Raw genomic sequence first — 16,174 nt, 5'->3', positions numbered from 1 at the left:
ATTTGATCTGTCGAAGGGCGTGGGGACACCCAGACTCTGTGGAACCGGTGCCTGCTCGTCCTAATAAGTTCCTGTCAGCACCCCCGGAAAAAGAGTTTCTGACGAAAGGTGTGGCTGTAGATGCTTTGGTGGTGGCATCTGCTACCCAGCAAGATGTAGCAGAGGCTTCGACGTCCGTCCATCCTCCTAATAAGGAGTCTAGGAGCATGGATCGGTACGGCAGCGCACCCTAAGTTCAGCGGCCTTTACATTAAGGTCCTTGAACTATCTCACGCACTTTACCAGATTTCAGAGGGATCTGATTAAAGAACTTTCCGATACCCTCTTGGGTAACCTGCCTGAGGAGCTGGCCCAGACGGTTGGCTCTCAGCTGGCTACGCTGTCGTCCATATCAAACTCATCCATGAGGCTCATTTCTTATGCGGCCGAAGGGGCGAGTAGAGCGGCGGGTACAGGCATTGCTCTACAGAGACAAGCCTGGCTCTGCCTGTGTCATTTTGCGGAGGCCTTTAAGTCTTCCTTTGCCGATGCCCCCTTTGATGGGTCCTCCTTGTTTGGACCCAAGGTAAAGGACACACTGACCCGCTGCGAGCAAGAAGGTAAGACTTTGACTGCCGTAGGGGCACGATTTTCCACTCCCTTCGGCCTTACCCCAAGGCTAAAAGAGGAGGGAAAATGTGGTTCCGTAGATCTCAGAAGTCTTACCCCCTCACAGCAGGACGATCCCCCTTCTAGAGGCAGGGGAGGGGGAAATTCTTCTGGAAGACGCCGTCCCAGAGGCGGCAGAGGCCCTCGCAACACTGGAGACCGCGAGTCCTTTCATGGCTCTTCAGCCTTTCACAGTCCCTGAGGGATTGCCCGACTGTGCAGCTCCGGAGCCAGTCGGGGTCGTTCGAGGCACCTAAAAGCCTGGGAAGGTATCACTCAGGACCGATGGGTGCTTCGAATTATCGCCGGAGGTTACACCATCCCTTTTTCTCACTCTCCACCTCATTCCAAAAAAATCCCGGACCCGCCACCCAGTCAACGGGAAACTGCAGCCTCAGAAGTTTCAAAGCTGCTGCAAAAAGGAGTCAGCCAACCGGTCCCCGCAGACCAGATCGGATTAGGGACTTACTCAAGATTCTTTTTGGTGCCAAAAAAGACCGGGGACTTGAGGCCCATTTTGGATCTCAGCATTCTAAACCGTTCAGTCAAAAAGTCCAAGTTCCGAATGGTCACCCTACAAACCATTCTCCCATTGCTGGAGAAAGGTGTTTGGATGTGCTCCATAGATCTCAAGGACGCTTATTACCATATCATGGTACATCAAGCATCCGGGAGACATCTGCGCTTCAGCCTAGGAGGCAGTCATTTTCAGTTTCGCGTGCTGCTCTTTGGTCTCACCACAGCCCCCAGGGTGTTCACCAAATGTTTGGCGGTCGTGACTGCTCACCTGAGAAGTCTAGGATTCCAGGTGTTTCCGTATCTAGACGACTGGCTCCTAACTGCCACCTCCAAGCATCTACTATTACGGAGCCTACAAGCCACGATATCACTGGGCAATTCCCTTGGAATCACCTTCAATTGGCCAAAGTCTGTGTTGCTGCCATCTCAGCGCATAAGATTCATCGGAGTAGAGATAGACTCAAACCGAATGCGGGTCTATCTACCTACAGACAGGATACAAACCATACAGGCTCAAGTTCGAGCCTTACTTCCCAGATCCAAAGCCCCAGCCAGAATGGTCCTGCAACTATTGGGATCCATGTCCGCCACAGTTCTTCTAGTTCCCCTAGCAAGGTTGCACATGAGAATTCTCCAGTGGCATCTTTCAACTCAGTGGTCCTTTCAGGAACTCCCTCTCAGTCACCTCATATGGATCACGGAAACCTGCAAACGGGACCTTCGCTGGTGGCTGGTGCCCTCCAATCTGGATCAGGGACGACACTTTGTTCCACCTCCTCCTGTGGCCACTTTGACCACGGACGCCTCCCAGATGGGGTGGGGGGGGGGGCATTCCCTGGGCAGGTCAGTCCAAGGCAAATGGCATTCGGAAGAGACCCTACTTCATATCAGCATCCTAGAAATGAGGGCGGTGCTTCTGTCCCTTCAAGCCCTTCACGATTACCTCCCTCAGGGCGTAATTGCCATTCACTCCGACAACATGTCAGTGGTCTGGTACCTGAATAAACAGGGAGGGACCAGATCCTATCCCCTTTGCAGAGAGGCCATGAGAGTTTGGGAATGGGCAGTGTCGACCAAACGCTTTCTAGTGGCGACTCATATCCCGGGCAAGTCCAGTGTGATAGCCGACAGACTGAGCAGAACTATCCTCTCTCCACACGAATGGTCTCTGAACATTACAGTTGCAAATCAGATTTTCAGCAAATGGGGAGTTCCGTGTTGTGACCTCTTCGCGACTCCGCTGAATGCGAAGTGAAAAAAGTTCTTCTCCCTCACCCCAGCTCCGGGGAAGAGCCCTATGGATGCACTAGCCCGTCCGTGGCCCACCGGCTTGCTTTATGCTTTTCCTCCAGTTCCTCTCCTTCCCAGGGTGATCCAAAAGGCATCTCTCTTGGGGAGCAAAATGATCTTAGTTGCTCCTCACTGGCCTCATCAAGTATGGTTCCCCTATCTTCGGAAATATGCACTGGAAGGTCCATGGTTCCTGGATCAGATCCCAGACCTATTGGTTCATCATTCGGGACTATTCCACCAGTCCCTACACACCTTAAAATTTACGGCTTGGCTCCTCCTCTTCCGACTATAGTCAGGAATCATACCTTGGATCCGGAAGTTGTGCACATTTTATCCTCGGCCCACAAGTCTGCTACAAAGAAATTGTATTCTAGCAAATGGAAAAGATTTGCTATTTGGGCTCAACTCCGGGGTCTGGATCCCATCACTATTCCTGTATCAGAAGTACTGAAATTTCTAACTTCTCTTTTCAATCAAGGCTCTTCAGTCTCTACCATCAAGGTTCAATTGGCAGCTATTTCCAATTTTCACGAATCTATAAACCCACCTTTAATGAGCAACAGATTGTGTAAGACCTTCTTGAAAGGTGCTGCGCTTTTAAGACCTCCGATTTCTCATCCGGCTTCTCCATGGGATCTCGATGTGGTGTTATGCGCCTTAACTTCCTCCCCCTTCAAACCGGCAGCAACATGTGATTTAAAATTTCTATTGTGGAAAACTGCCTTTCTGGTGGCGATTACTTCTGCCAGAAGGGTTTCAGAGCTTCAAGCTTTGTCTGTAAAACCTCCGTACTTGGTTTTTCACAAAGATAGAGCATCTCTCAGGCTAAATCCATCCTTTGTCCCTAAAGTTTGTTCCAGTTTCTGCCTACAACAGTCATTAGAACTTTCCAGTCTTCTTTCCGAAGTATTCTAACAAAGCGGAATTCATATTCCACACATTAGATGTCCACAGGCAATTGCGTTTTTATTTAGATAGGACCAAACAAACAAGGAAAACAGATCAGTTGTTTGTATCCTTTTCGGACAATAAATTGGGCAAAGCCGTCACAAAGGTCACTGTTGCCAAATGGATCAGGGACTGTATTACGCAAGCTTATTCTTATTCTAATAAAGAGCTTACCACCTCTGTCAAAGCTCATTCTACAAGAGCTATGGCTACTTCGATAGCATTTCAATCTAAGCTTGCCATTAGTGACATTTGTGCTGCGGCTACATGGTCCTACCCGCACACTTTCATTTCCCACTACAAATTGGATGTGGCATCTAGAGGACAAGCTTCATTCGGTTCCACAGTGCTCAGGAGTGTTTTCCAATGAGCCACCCAGGATTTAGGTGCTAGGGACGCTGTCCCATCAGTACTGAATGTAGGCGAGATAGGATCACATAACATCTTTTAGTTATGTACTTACCATAACTTTAGATGTTTGGGATCCATCTCGCACATTCTAATAACCCACCCTCCTTCCCCCTTCCTTGGAGATCAGAGGATATCAGAAGGTCCGAATCCTGTTGTTTCATCTTGAAACATCTGACAATGTTATATAAACATGTTGTGTACGTGTGCATGAATGCGGACAAACAAGATCTGGGGGATTAGTGGTGGTGCATCCTGGGATAAGAAATAGCTCAGCCAATAAGAGGCCTCGCTCTATAGCATAGCGTGCCGAGTCGGAGCCGAGGGATTGGCTCCGAGCCCATCAGTACTGAATGTAGGCGAGATGGATCCCAAACATCTAAAGTTATGGTAAGTACATAACTAAAAGTTAATTAGTTTTGAATTTTGAGTACTGCATACCAGATAGGCAGAAAATGAGGGTAGTACTGTTAGAAACCTACCCTGTGTTTTTGTTAGGCTTGTTGAAAAATCCATGAGAGTAATTCTGTCTTGGTATCTGCCATGGAAAGTTTTTAGCCTAATTTCAGATGTACTTGGAATACAGAAGGGTTGGCTTATATTGCTGCGGCTTATGTTATATAGGTATGACTATACATAAGTTCTCTGTTAGAACTTTCGAACATATTAATGCAGTTGAGGTAAATTGGATGTTAATGTCTTAAACAAAAATTCCTGCGAGTATGGTAATTTTTAGAAGTTTACATGTTTTGATATAGAACATACAGTAGGACATTTAAGAGGAGATATTAACTCTTCTGGAAAGTAATTTGGCAAATTAAATGCATTGAATATTAAGGGTTTGTTGCAATTTTATGTGAATGGTTAATTTTAAATAGTTGGGGTTTTATTTATGTATAAAGTGACTTTGGTGTATTGTGCATTCTGCAGAAGTTTTGCTATTAAACTTTGAAAGCACTGAATCTTTAATCTTGTGCAGTCCATTGTGTGTTTATTTGTTACTATATGGAAAGTCCAAAATATGACGACTTTAATAATGGTGCAGATTAATTTGTTAGCTCTGTATGTGCTTTATGTGGTATTTTATATGTCAGCAGTTTGATGGAGTGAAATTGTCTTTGTATGGAGACCGGGAACTGTGGATGATTCTTTCACCCTTTAGGAACGGAGATATCAAAGAAAAGGGTGTACATGGGTGTAGGATTGGAATTAGCAGTATATAAATAATGTTACTTTGTGTTGAGTGTCAGGTGAAGAGGTGAAAGATTTTGGTCATCAAGTAAAAAGAAGATGGAGAGTCATTGGTCTGAAATTTTACTTAGATGAGTATGTAGCTTTTGGTATAGGGGAGGGAATTTAGATAATCTAGAATGAAAGTCTGTGCTGGAATAAAGAGGAAGTGAAACAGGAGTTTCAGGTTTGGTTCGCATGCTGGTGTAGGGGATGAGAACCTTTAGCTATGAAGGAAAATGTTGTGGGCGGGATGGGGGTAGGATAGGGAGAGCACATCGCAGATTAGCAAAGAGAGGCTGTGTGGAGTTGGCTAAACTCCATTGCTATGATTGTTGAAAACTGTTCTCCGTCTCCCCACTTCTAAAATCCTGGCTTGCATGATGACAGAGTCACCTTCTGGGTTACAAGTATCCGGTAAAAATATTTTGCTGTCTGCAGTGCTTTCAGATCTGGTTGTGTATGAAGTTAGAAAATGGCAGGTCATGGTATTAGCAAACTTTTCACCTGTTCTATCACCGGGAGAATGAGCAAACAGTGTTTTTGTGTATAGGCACATCCACACTACTACTCTTCTTCCATATTGTGCTGTTTTCGGAAGTATGGCAGTATTAGGAGAGTCAGACTAGTTTATTTATTTATTATTTATTTAACATTTATTTTACCAGGATAAATACGACTGCACAGCAGGTGTCCATTTTCAACGGAGACCTGGGGAGAAAAGCTCCAAGAAGTTACAGTGTGAATACATAGGATTTTACAGAGTGACAGCTGATTGCAAATAAGGAGTTGGCTAACATGATAGAAAGCTAACATAAGCTGTGCTCCTTCAACAATAGAAGCACCTTTGTAGCAGTACTAGTATTTGCTTGTGTAGTGGACCTATAGGGATAATGTGGGGTGAAACTAGTTGTTGAGTGCAGATTTTCAGAAAGTCTTTAAAGGTGTCATTATACTCTGACCCATTTAAGTTATTAATTAGCTTTGTGGGTACAGTGGCAAGTGGTTGCTAAAAACAAGGAAGTCTGTTACGAATTTACGATTGTCCACTAATGAGTTGTAATCCTTTCTTGGCCACTTATCTTGATTACAGACTGTTTTGTGCATCAAAAGATAGTGGCAAGGGAATAATTCTACTTAGTGACTTGAGAATACATCTGGGAATATGATTCTGTAAATGCTTACAATGCTGTTCTCTTCCGGGTACAAACGTGTAAAAGTGACAAGACGGTAGGATCTTCAACTTGTTGAATCTGCTGTGTGTGACAGTGGTGCTTTCATTTTATTCCACTGTTATGTGATCAGCATTTGTTTGTGTGTGTGGGATACAGGGGTTTTTACCTTCTACCCAGCAAAAAAAAAAAAAAAAAACTTAATCCAAAGATTAATGAAAGTAGTTGAAACTACATTTGTATTCAGATTTCTAGCGTTTGCTGAAAGTGTAGTTGATCAGTCAGCACGAACCCTTCAGTTCCCTAAATTTACCACTGCCCGAGTTGTGTAAGTAGGGTCATTGATCAAACGTTACGAGTTAGAATACATGCTGTATCTCTGCTGCTTACACTATTGAATTAATGTGTTGCTGTTATGGCTTTCCTGTACCTGAAGATTGAAGTTAGTGTTTTTGTAGCAAAATTCGTAGTGACGTCTCTTTGGTGTGCTGTCAGCAAAATGGCATTTGGAAGTTGTTTAATTATGCGTGGTTTAGTTAAAGGAAGATGTTCATTATTCACACTACCTCAGTGGCATATGGGTTTTGTGCCTGCATAAACCCATACTGCCAGATTTCCAGAGATCAGGATTACCAATCACAGGGAGTCAAGAGGATGGATCGGCTAAGCGATACTGTCAGGGGAAACTTATCCCTTCACTGGAACCTCCGGTTATTTAGTCTTTCCGTGCCAGCTGTAGGAATTGCAGTTTAATCTCCTTAGCAGCTTTTGCATTGTTGTATTACAGTTTCCAGACACTCAGATAAGATCCTTTTGAGAACTTTCCTTCCTGTGTATTGTTGTAATATAGTTTGATGACCGAGCCAAGAACGAAACTTCACATGAACGAACAATCACATAGCTGAACTGTTCCCCAGGTTAAGATTTACCTCCACTGTAGTGCGATCCCAGAGTTGGTATATTTAGTTAGGGGGGCATGGGGGGAGCAGTAATTATTTTTGGCCCAGTGGTTACTTACCCTGGGAAACAATTGAGCTTTGTGATAATTTGTTCATGTGTAGTTTGGGCGTTCTCAGCTTGGTTATATGTTCTTCGGTTATGTGAAATTTTGGGTATGCAAAGTAGACCCATATACATACATACATACATACATACACACACACACACACACACATATATGTGTGTGTGTGTGTGTGTGTGTATATATATATATATATATATATATATATATATATATGTGTGTGTGTGTGTATATATATATATATATATATATATATATGTGTGTGTGTATATATATATATATATATATATATATATATATATATATATATATATATGTATATATATATATATATATATATATATATATATATATATATATATACTGCAAATAAATATATAAAAGCTTGAACAACTGACTTCCAGTGACAGGGATGAGGCTTCCCCTGATTGCAGGGACTTGGCCAATACCTTGTCACAGGGAGTCAGGGAAAGGAATTGTGTACTCTGTAAAGATGCCAATGTGGGTTTGTGCAGGCAGTGAACCCATATGCCACTGAGGCAATGTGAAATTTGAACATCTGTTGTTACAGTTAAGTAGGACTTGTGCAACTGTACTTTGCTGGAAAATAGTTTTGGTATCAAAAAAGCCTATCACTAATCTAAGGTATCGGATGAATGCCCCCAGCCTATAGAGAATGCTTACGCTAAGTTAAAACTATTGCGCATTTGTCATACTTTGTTGTTTGCTGTATCTATTTATTCTTCCTGAATCCCTTTAAAAACTGTTTAGTTATTAATATTTAGCTGTTTTTATTTGCAATGAAATCCAATGACTCTTTCAGAATCCTTTAAAGTAGAATTTATTAATATTTAAGCTGCTATAAGTTTTGTTTGTGACTGAATACAATTATAACTCACAACACTGTCTCTCAGTGTAGAAGTGTGTATTTGTGATGTGCTTGTATTTTGATATGCATTTTGAGGTAGTAACCTCAGATAGATTTGCACTTCTGTAATATAGAAAGATGCTTGTGGTGCCAGTAATAGTAAAAGAAATCCTGACTACCACTAGATTGCATTAATTTAGTCACACTCTGAAGTTCTCCTTTATCTAATGCTAGCTAACACAGACTGAAAGCTGGTTAGGCAAGTGATTAAACTTGTGTATGCATGTGCGCGCACACACACACACACACACACACACACACACACAGCATGGTATTTTAAATCAATAATATCACCTTGTAAGTCTTGAGCACTTAGCACCTGCCCATCGACCAACATTTAATTTCCACTATCTTTGAGGCAACTTGGCCTTCATTTTCATGCTAACAGATCTAACAAGCAAACAGTCCATATATGCACCTTAAATATATTCCAGAAGCCTAGATATTTATTTTGGCTTTACAAATGGAATAATTGTGAATGCATATGTTCTTCAAATACATTGACTCAGCCCTAGTGAGTAATTATTCTATAGGAGAAAAGTGGTCTAAGCAAGTACATTGAGAAAATCATTGTCAATTCATTGTACTGATTTTAAGGTGCACACACACAATTATTTTTTTACACTCCACAGAGTCCTTGTGACAGTGTCCAAGACTACTTTTGCCAGTTTCATTACAGTCTGCTATGTCAGAAGTAATAGGCCATTATTGGAGTTTAGCAAAGCTCATTTTACAAAAACCTCTCCAAGAATGCATCCTTGGACGATATTTATTCAGCAGATCCTTGATCTTCGCTAAATAACTTTACAAAGCATTATAAATTGGATCTGATCTCTAGAGCAAGATTTGCTTTTTGGGGCTACTGTTTACAAAGGTATGTTCTCCTAGGGTCTGCCTAGTAAGAAGAGAGACTGTGTTGTGAGTTACAAAAGATGAATCCCCTTTCTGTTGACTACAAAGTTTATGCACTTAACTTGATGATAAATATGTAGGACAGGATCTATCCTTTGTAATGACCCCACCTTGACCAAGATGGTCCTGTATATTTTGTGTGTACATATACTTTTGTTTAGTGTGACTAATGACAGACACTAAGCAACCTGAGAAGGTTTGGATTACTGAGTGGTCATAATGCCTATCTCCTTAATCCTAGGAGTTAAGTATGGACCGACTGCTGCTGATCTATCACTATGGTAATTGCTTTATAATCCTTTCACCTCGGGGTCTTACAATTCACAGAGAACTAAGCTCATGGAAGGAGGAAGGTGATGCACACTAATGTCCCACTCACTAGGTTGAATAAGGAGAAAGTAACAGTCAGCTGCCAGGATCCGCCACATAACGCATGCACTCAGGTCCCTCAACAACAGGTACAAATTTGACTCTGTCATTGTACATGTGGGTGTGAATGACCTGAGACATACCTCCCCGGACTACATGAAAAGAGACATGGAGGAGCTCTCTGATTATGTAGCCCAAGCGGGTATGACCCTAACCTTGAGGAGCATCCTACCATCACCCAGAATGAAAACCACAGTGCAAGAAAATGATTGATTTTAACAATTAGCTACGTTTCTGGTGTCATTTTAAGGGGATCCCGTATCTGTCTGCCTGGGATGACATGATTGACTCACCTCGATGCTTTACCAGAGATGGCCTGCATCTGTCACCCCTGGGTTCCGGATACTGGCCAAGGCTCTTGCCATCCTTATAGTGCCTTTTTAGGTGGTGTTCCAGAGACCAAATTACCACCATAACAGCTACAAACAAATGCAATCTGAGGGTCATGCTGCTCAACGTTAGAAGTCTAAATCTCAAAATGCACTCTCTCGAAGCACTCTTTAAATTTGTGCCGTAACAGAGACCTGGTTCAAGACAGCAGAAAGCACCCCTGCACTACCAGCTGTAACTCATTCCACACCTTTCGGTCCCAGAACTTGGACCGAAGCTCCACAGGCGGTGGTGTTTGCATATTCATAAAGGATGCACACACCTCCAGAATGGTTGTCCAACATAACACTTCTGAGATTCTTCAGGTGCAGCTAACATTGGGCAAGACAGCGAGTCAGGTCTTAGCCTGCTATAGGTCCCCTACCATGTCCCAAGTCTTGCACTCCTAATTCCTAAGCACCCTGGAGAATATTAGGGTCCAACCTAACACCCTCATACTGGGCGACTTCAACTACCCCTCCATTAACTGGGAAAATTATTCATGTACCAATACACTTGGCCAATGTTTCCTTGAATTCATTAATTCCAATGCCCTGGACCAGCTCATTCTTACCCCCACTAGAGGTAGCAACATCCTTGATCTGTTCATTACTAACATGGGCGACCGTTGCTCTACACCAATAGTCAACTCCTCCCTGGTTAGATCGGACCACAAACTAATCACCTTGGAAAACCAGCATGAAAAACTTCTCCAAAACTAACTTTGGGCTCCTAAAAACAGAGGTGGCTATCTTCACGGCACGCATGCAAATGGAGAACAGTTGCATGACCGCCGAATCATACACCAATGTACTGTACAAACACGTACACAAATGCATGGATCTTGCATACCCAATAGAACCAAGAAGCTCTCCTCCAAGAAAAGGAAGCCAATCTGGTGGTCCCCTGCCTTAAACTCTACAACAGAGGGAGGAAACTGATGCAGAATAAGGTGAAGTCCCAAGACTGGAAAAACTCCCTTATCAGCCTCAACCAAATGAAGAGATCCATCATCAAATCCTCTAAAGCTAGCTATGAAAACAGAATTGCAGCAGATAGTAAAGACAACATCAAGGCCTTCTATAGTTATGTAAAGAATCTCTACGGCAATACCCATATTCGCTCTGAGCTAATGCTTAATGGTAACTACTATACAGAGCCAACAGATATTGCCAATATACTGGCTGACAGATTCATTGCCAACTTTACTTCTCCCACCAAAGGACCAGTCACAATACCAGTAAATTGCCAAGCACCCAGTATTACTGCTGCACAGGTTAAAACAGCACTGTCCAAGGCCAAGAATACAGCTTCTGTGGGACCCGATGATATCCCTGGTTGTGTTCTAGATGAACTACAGAGTGAACTGGCACCTCACCTGTGTGCCCTGTTCAATCACAGCCTCACCTTAGGCTTTCTCCGTACCTAGTGGTGCAGTGCTACAGTCATCCCTCTCCACAAATGAAGAATGACTACAGATCTTGGGAACTATCACCCCATTAGCCTGACGAGTCTGATATGCAAAGCTATGGAATGCATCATCATGGCCCTAATAAGCAAGGATATAGGGAATCTCCAAACTCCAATCCCACATAGTTTGATTTTTTGAAGGGTAGATCATTCCTGCTCAACTTGGTCAACTTCTTTGAGTCAGTCACCAGAGCTGTGGATGAAGGCAAGGTGGTTCATACAACCTACCTTAATCTGGCCAAGGCCTTTGATACCTTTCCCCACTCAGGTATCATAGACCAACTCACTAAGCTATAGGCATCAACACCTAAACTGGCTCACAGGTAGAACCCACAATGTGAAAGTAGCTGACTCCAACTCAAGACTAATGACCAGTCACGAGTTGAGTCCCACAGGGTTCAGTTCTGGGTCCTCTCCTATTTGGTATCTACTTCTCTGAAGTCCAGGCCAATATGAGGGGACTCTGGCTGACAGAGTTCGCCGACGATTGCAATTTGGGAGCTATTATTAACTCCCCAAGTGATGTTGACATCCTACTGTTTGGCCTCACTGAGACCAACGACTGGAGTCAGAACCATGGCCTTAAGCTCAGTGCCAAAAAATGTGTTGTCATCCCCTTTGGGAAAAACCTGGTTTCCATGAATTACCACATCGATGGTAGTCCACTGAACACAGAAGGCTTTATAACAGATCTGGGAACACAGTTTGACAGCAACCTCTCTCTTGACCACCACATTGCCACCGTGGTCAGAAAGTCCTTCTATGTGGTACATCTCATTACTAAGGGTTTTGCATCCAGAACGAAAGAGGTCATTGTCTCCCTCTACTCTTCCCTCATTAGGACAATCATTGAGTACAATGCCCCATTTGGCATGTATCTCACTAAACACCCGTAACAACTGGAGAGGCTGCAAATATACCTCACAAAGAGGATCCTAGGCTTTAAACATTTGTCCTGTATGGACAGACTCAAAAAACTCCAACTATTCTGTCTCATATCGCCTACTTAAAGGTGATATCTGCTTGGCTTACAAAGCCATGTCTGACCCAGCTCTGTTAGAAATGCTACATCTGAAGAAATCCCAATCCCTCCGCACCACGCACCACACACTCCAGAGACCTCAACCTCATTAGCACAATCAACAGAACATGCTGGAGGGACAGGTTCATAACCCAGAGACTGCCCATGCTGTGGAATAGACTTCCCATACATGTCCAGCAGAGAACCTCACTGGCCCTGTTCAATAGAAATCTTGATGAGTGGATGGGAAAATTCACCCCAGGGATCACACCAGTGGCTCTACTCTACAGAGGCCCTGGGAACTAAGGTCAGATAAAACGATGCCAGGGTAATCCCTGTGGGCTAGGCTTGTAAAGGCTCCAGTGCCATTAGCCTAGTACATAACTATGAACCTATGAGATGATTCAGACAATGAGAAACTATCTCCTGTTTACTGTATGTAGCTATCCCAGACTGTCGCAACAGATATGTATACTCAGGATGATAGTCCCACTTAAATTAAGGTACAGGTCTCTGGTTTCCTTCTCAGTCCAGACTGTATGCAAGTCTAAAGGAAATGCTGTCCATCAAAATAACACTGAAAATGTTTAGATTGCCTGTCTTAAAGGGTTCATGAAATTGTCTGAAAGGCTGCCACTGTAGAGTGGTTTATGACTTGAGGTGGTGTTCGTTACTTATATCCCTGCAGGATAGCAGAAAGTGTGTGGAACCTGACATTGTGAGTATCTACCATATGTGTTTTTATTTGCCAAGAGGGTAAAATACTTTGGTAGGCTTAATGCATTATAAGGTACAACTGGATGTGGTATGCTAGAAGACTCCTGTGTTCACTAAATGGACTGTAGGACAACCCATCACTGCATCATTTTGCTTGTGTGCAAACTGCTGAAATTCTTTTCCTTTTTTTTTTTCCCCTCCTAAAGAAGGGTCAAAGTTACTCTTAGTACATTGTTACTTAATTTTAGAGTTTTCTTAGTAAATGCAAAACTGTTATTTCGTTTGTAAGTCATGTATTGTTTGACATGCCCATACCTCTTGCATATTATGTTAATGTCATTTAATTTCGTATGTGACTACCATTCATTTCAAACGTTGCATGGAGTCCTGTTACACTTTAGTTTAATTTACAAACTCAAATATAGTTGCAATTTATTTTAATTTGATTTGTATTTCTGTCATGAATCAGTCAAACTTAATTTGCATTTATGTAACTAGGCATGTTATAATGATCAACAAAACACACAACTAAACTTTTGTTATAATCTTCATCTCTGCCTCTTGCCCAGGTCGTGGCTGAAAGGTCCTAGGATCAGTTCACTAACCTGGTTAACAAATGAATAAATAAAGGCTTTCAGTCAAAGTCCTCTGATTCAAAGAGTACTATGGAAAGCTCTGAAGGAAAACCATAGATGGCAGTGATAGCTCATTGCTGGCCTACATTTGCCAGCAGGTAGTGACCTTCACCTGAATTGTCTACCTACACCTTGCAGTCTAGAGACTTTAATCTGAACCCTTATATTTTTATTTATTTATTTTGTGTAGAGGTAGATAGCATTTCAGTGAAATCAGAAAGGATGTCCATAGGAAATCTTGAATGTCAGAATGGCGAGCTTCTCTTTCTGTGGCCGCTGTAATGTGTTCTCCATTTTCAAGTAAATTTCCACTAGTTCATAGGATCATAAAAAGTTACTGGTTTGTTGGTCCTGAGGCCCTTACAAGCCTAGCCAAGAATTTAGCCCATGTTCCAACAAGTCAGCACCCTATGCCACTGTCCAGCAGTGACACAGGTGGAATACCAGAGGTGTATTTCCTGTTCCCCATCCAGTTATCTAGGTTGCGCTTAAAAAGGGTTAATGAGGTACTCTGCTTGACGTAGAGAGGGAGCCTATTCCACAAAAGGGGGAGTCTCTGGGACACAAATCTGTCCCGCCAACAAGTCCTATTGATGTCACAGATCAGGTTGAGATCACTCGTGGGGGTTACTTAAGTGAAGCTTGACTTGCAGATATGCCTCAGTCCCATCAAGGTGGGGTCTGAGATTGCTTTGTATGCCAGGCAGAGGTCACCCTTGAGGAGTCTGTAGGAGACTGAGTAGAGGGACAGGGCCTTTAGCCTATCTGTGTAGATGTTTGTGGTCCTGGATTCTCCTGGTGAAGAACCTCCATGGTCTCTCCAGCTGCTGCATGTGCTTTGTCAGGTACATGCCGAACGAGGCATTTTACGCAATAATGGGTCTTGTAAGGGAAGAATACAGGGATGTTATGACCATCTTCTCCCTGGATGACATACCCTTACTAATGAGGTGGGCCATATAGAAAGCTTTCTGTACAAAGGAGGCAATGTGGTGGTCAGAAGTCAGTTTGCTATCAACCTTGGATGCCCAAGTCCCTCACGACTGATTGCTTGCTTAAGACATTATTATTAATGTGAAAATTTGTGGGGATATTATTTTTCCCAAAGGGGATGATGATGCATTTTTTTGTCATTCAGTTTGAGGCCATGTTTCTGGCACCAGTCATTTGCCGGAGTGAGACCCTCTTGTAGGGTGTCCACATGACTAGGGGAATTGATGACAGCAGCCAGCTTGCAGTCATCTGCAAACCTTGTCGGCCATCACCCACTGGTTTTGGCCTGCACCTCAGAAAAGTATATCCCAAACAACAGAGGCCCCAAGACCAATCCCTGGGGTACACCGCTCGTTATGGGTCTACTGCTTGAGGTGGCTTCCCCTGTTTTGACTAGATGGGTTCTATCCGTTAGCCAGTTTGCTACCCAGCTGGTAACATATGGATTAATGCCTAGTTGAGAGCGTTTATCTATTATACCTGAGTGGGGAATAGTATCTAAGGCTTTGGCCTGGTCAGGGTAGTCTGTGTGCACAGTCTTCCCCTCGTCTATGGCTTTGATGACTGTCTCAAGGAAGTCGACAAATTTAACAGGCATGACCTTCCTTTGACGAAACCAAACTGTGTTGGATCGCGTGTTTGGACGTTGCCAATGTCCTTGTTAATGAGGTCCATGATAATCCGCTCCATGGCCTTGCAGATCAGGCTAGTTAGGCTGATGGGTCTATAATGTCCTGGCTCAGTGGACGCTCCACATTTGTGCAAAGGAATGAAAGTCAGTGGCTGTCCTCCTCTTGGCTAGGACAAAGCTGTTACTCAGGCTTTGGTTGAATAGAGTGCCTAATGGTGCTGCAAGCTCCTGCCTGAGTTCATGTAGGATGCAGCCTGGGATGTTATCAGGTCCCCTGGAGTTTGTATTTTTTGCCTTTGAAAGGGCAGTGATGACTTGCTCCCTAAAGATAAGGGGAGGGGCCAGGTACTGGGGATGCCCTGATTTAGTGATTGGGGGACAGAGGGGTGAAGTTTTCACTGAACCTTTCTGCCAGCAGGTTGGCTATATCTACGGCATTTGTCTATGTGGTGTATTTGACCAGTAGTTCTGAGCAGGTCTGGGTGCTTCCTTTTGGACATATATATATATATATATCTACCATCAGGCACCCACTTCAAAGCTTTACTTAAAGCGCACCTAAAAACATCCTTGCTATGCCCTTGTAACTCTCCCCTGTAACTACTCCCACTCCATCTACCCTCTACCTCTCTTCCACCCCACAAAAACTACCTTTGATTACAGCAAGCTCTGATACTTCCATGCCTATCTATATATTATATGGCAGTAACTTATTCTTGTAACAATTGTTAATATCTGCTATGACTTCGTGGATAGTACAGATGCTAGTTATCTACTGAATGTACTATGTTCTTCATCTGTATATCTATATGTCTTTTTTTTTTTTTTCT

The 16,174-nt window shown here is 43.1% G+C and overlaps 1 protein-coding gene across 1 annotated transcript in view; it reads left to right on the top strand.

The window, feature by feature from the left end:
- Nucleotides 1-16,174, top strand: part of LOC122806647 (paired amphipathic helix protein Sin3a-like) — a 1,669,103-nt gene that overhangs the window by 538,154 nt on the left and 1,114,775 nt on the right. The window lies entirely within an intron of this gene.

Source organism: Protopterus annectens, chromosome 7.part0, assembly GCF_019279795.1.
Source record: "Protopterus annectens isolate FY-2018-M chromosome 7.part0, PAN1.0, whole genome shotgun sequence".
NCBI classification, from domain to species: domain Eukaryota; kingdom Metazoa; phylum Chordata; order Ceratodontiformes; family Protopteridae; genus Protopterus; species Protopterus annectens.
Note: the sequence above shows the minus strand (reverse complement) of the source record. Positions and strands in the feature narration are given on the sequence as shown.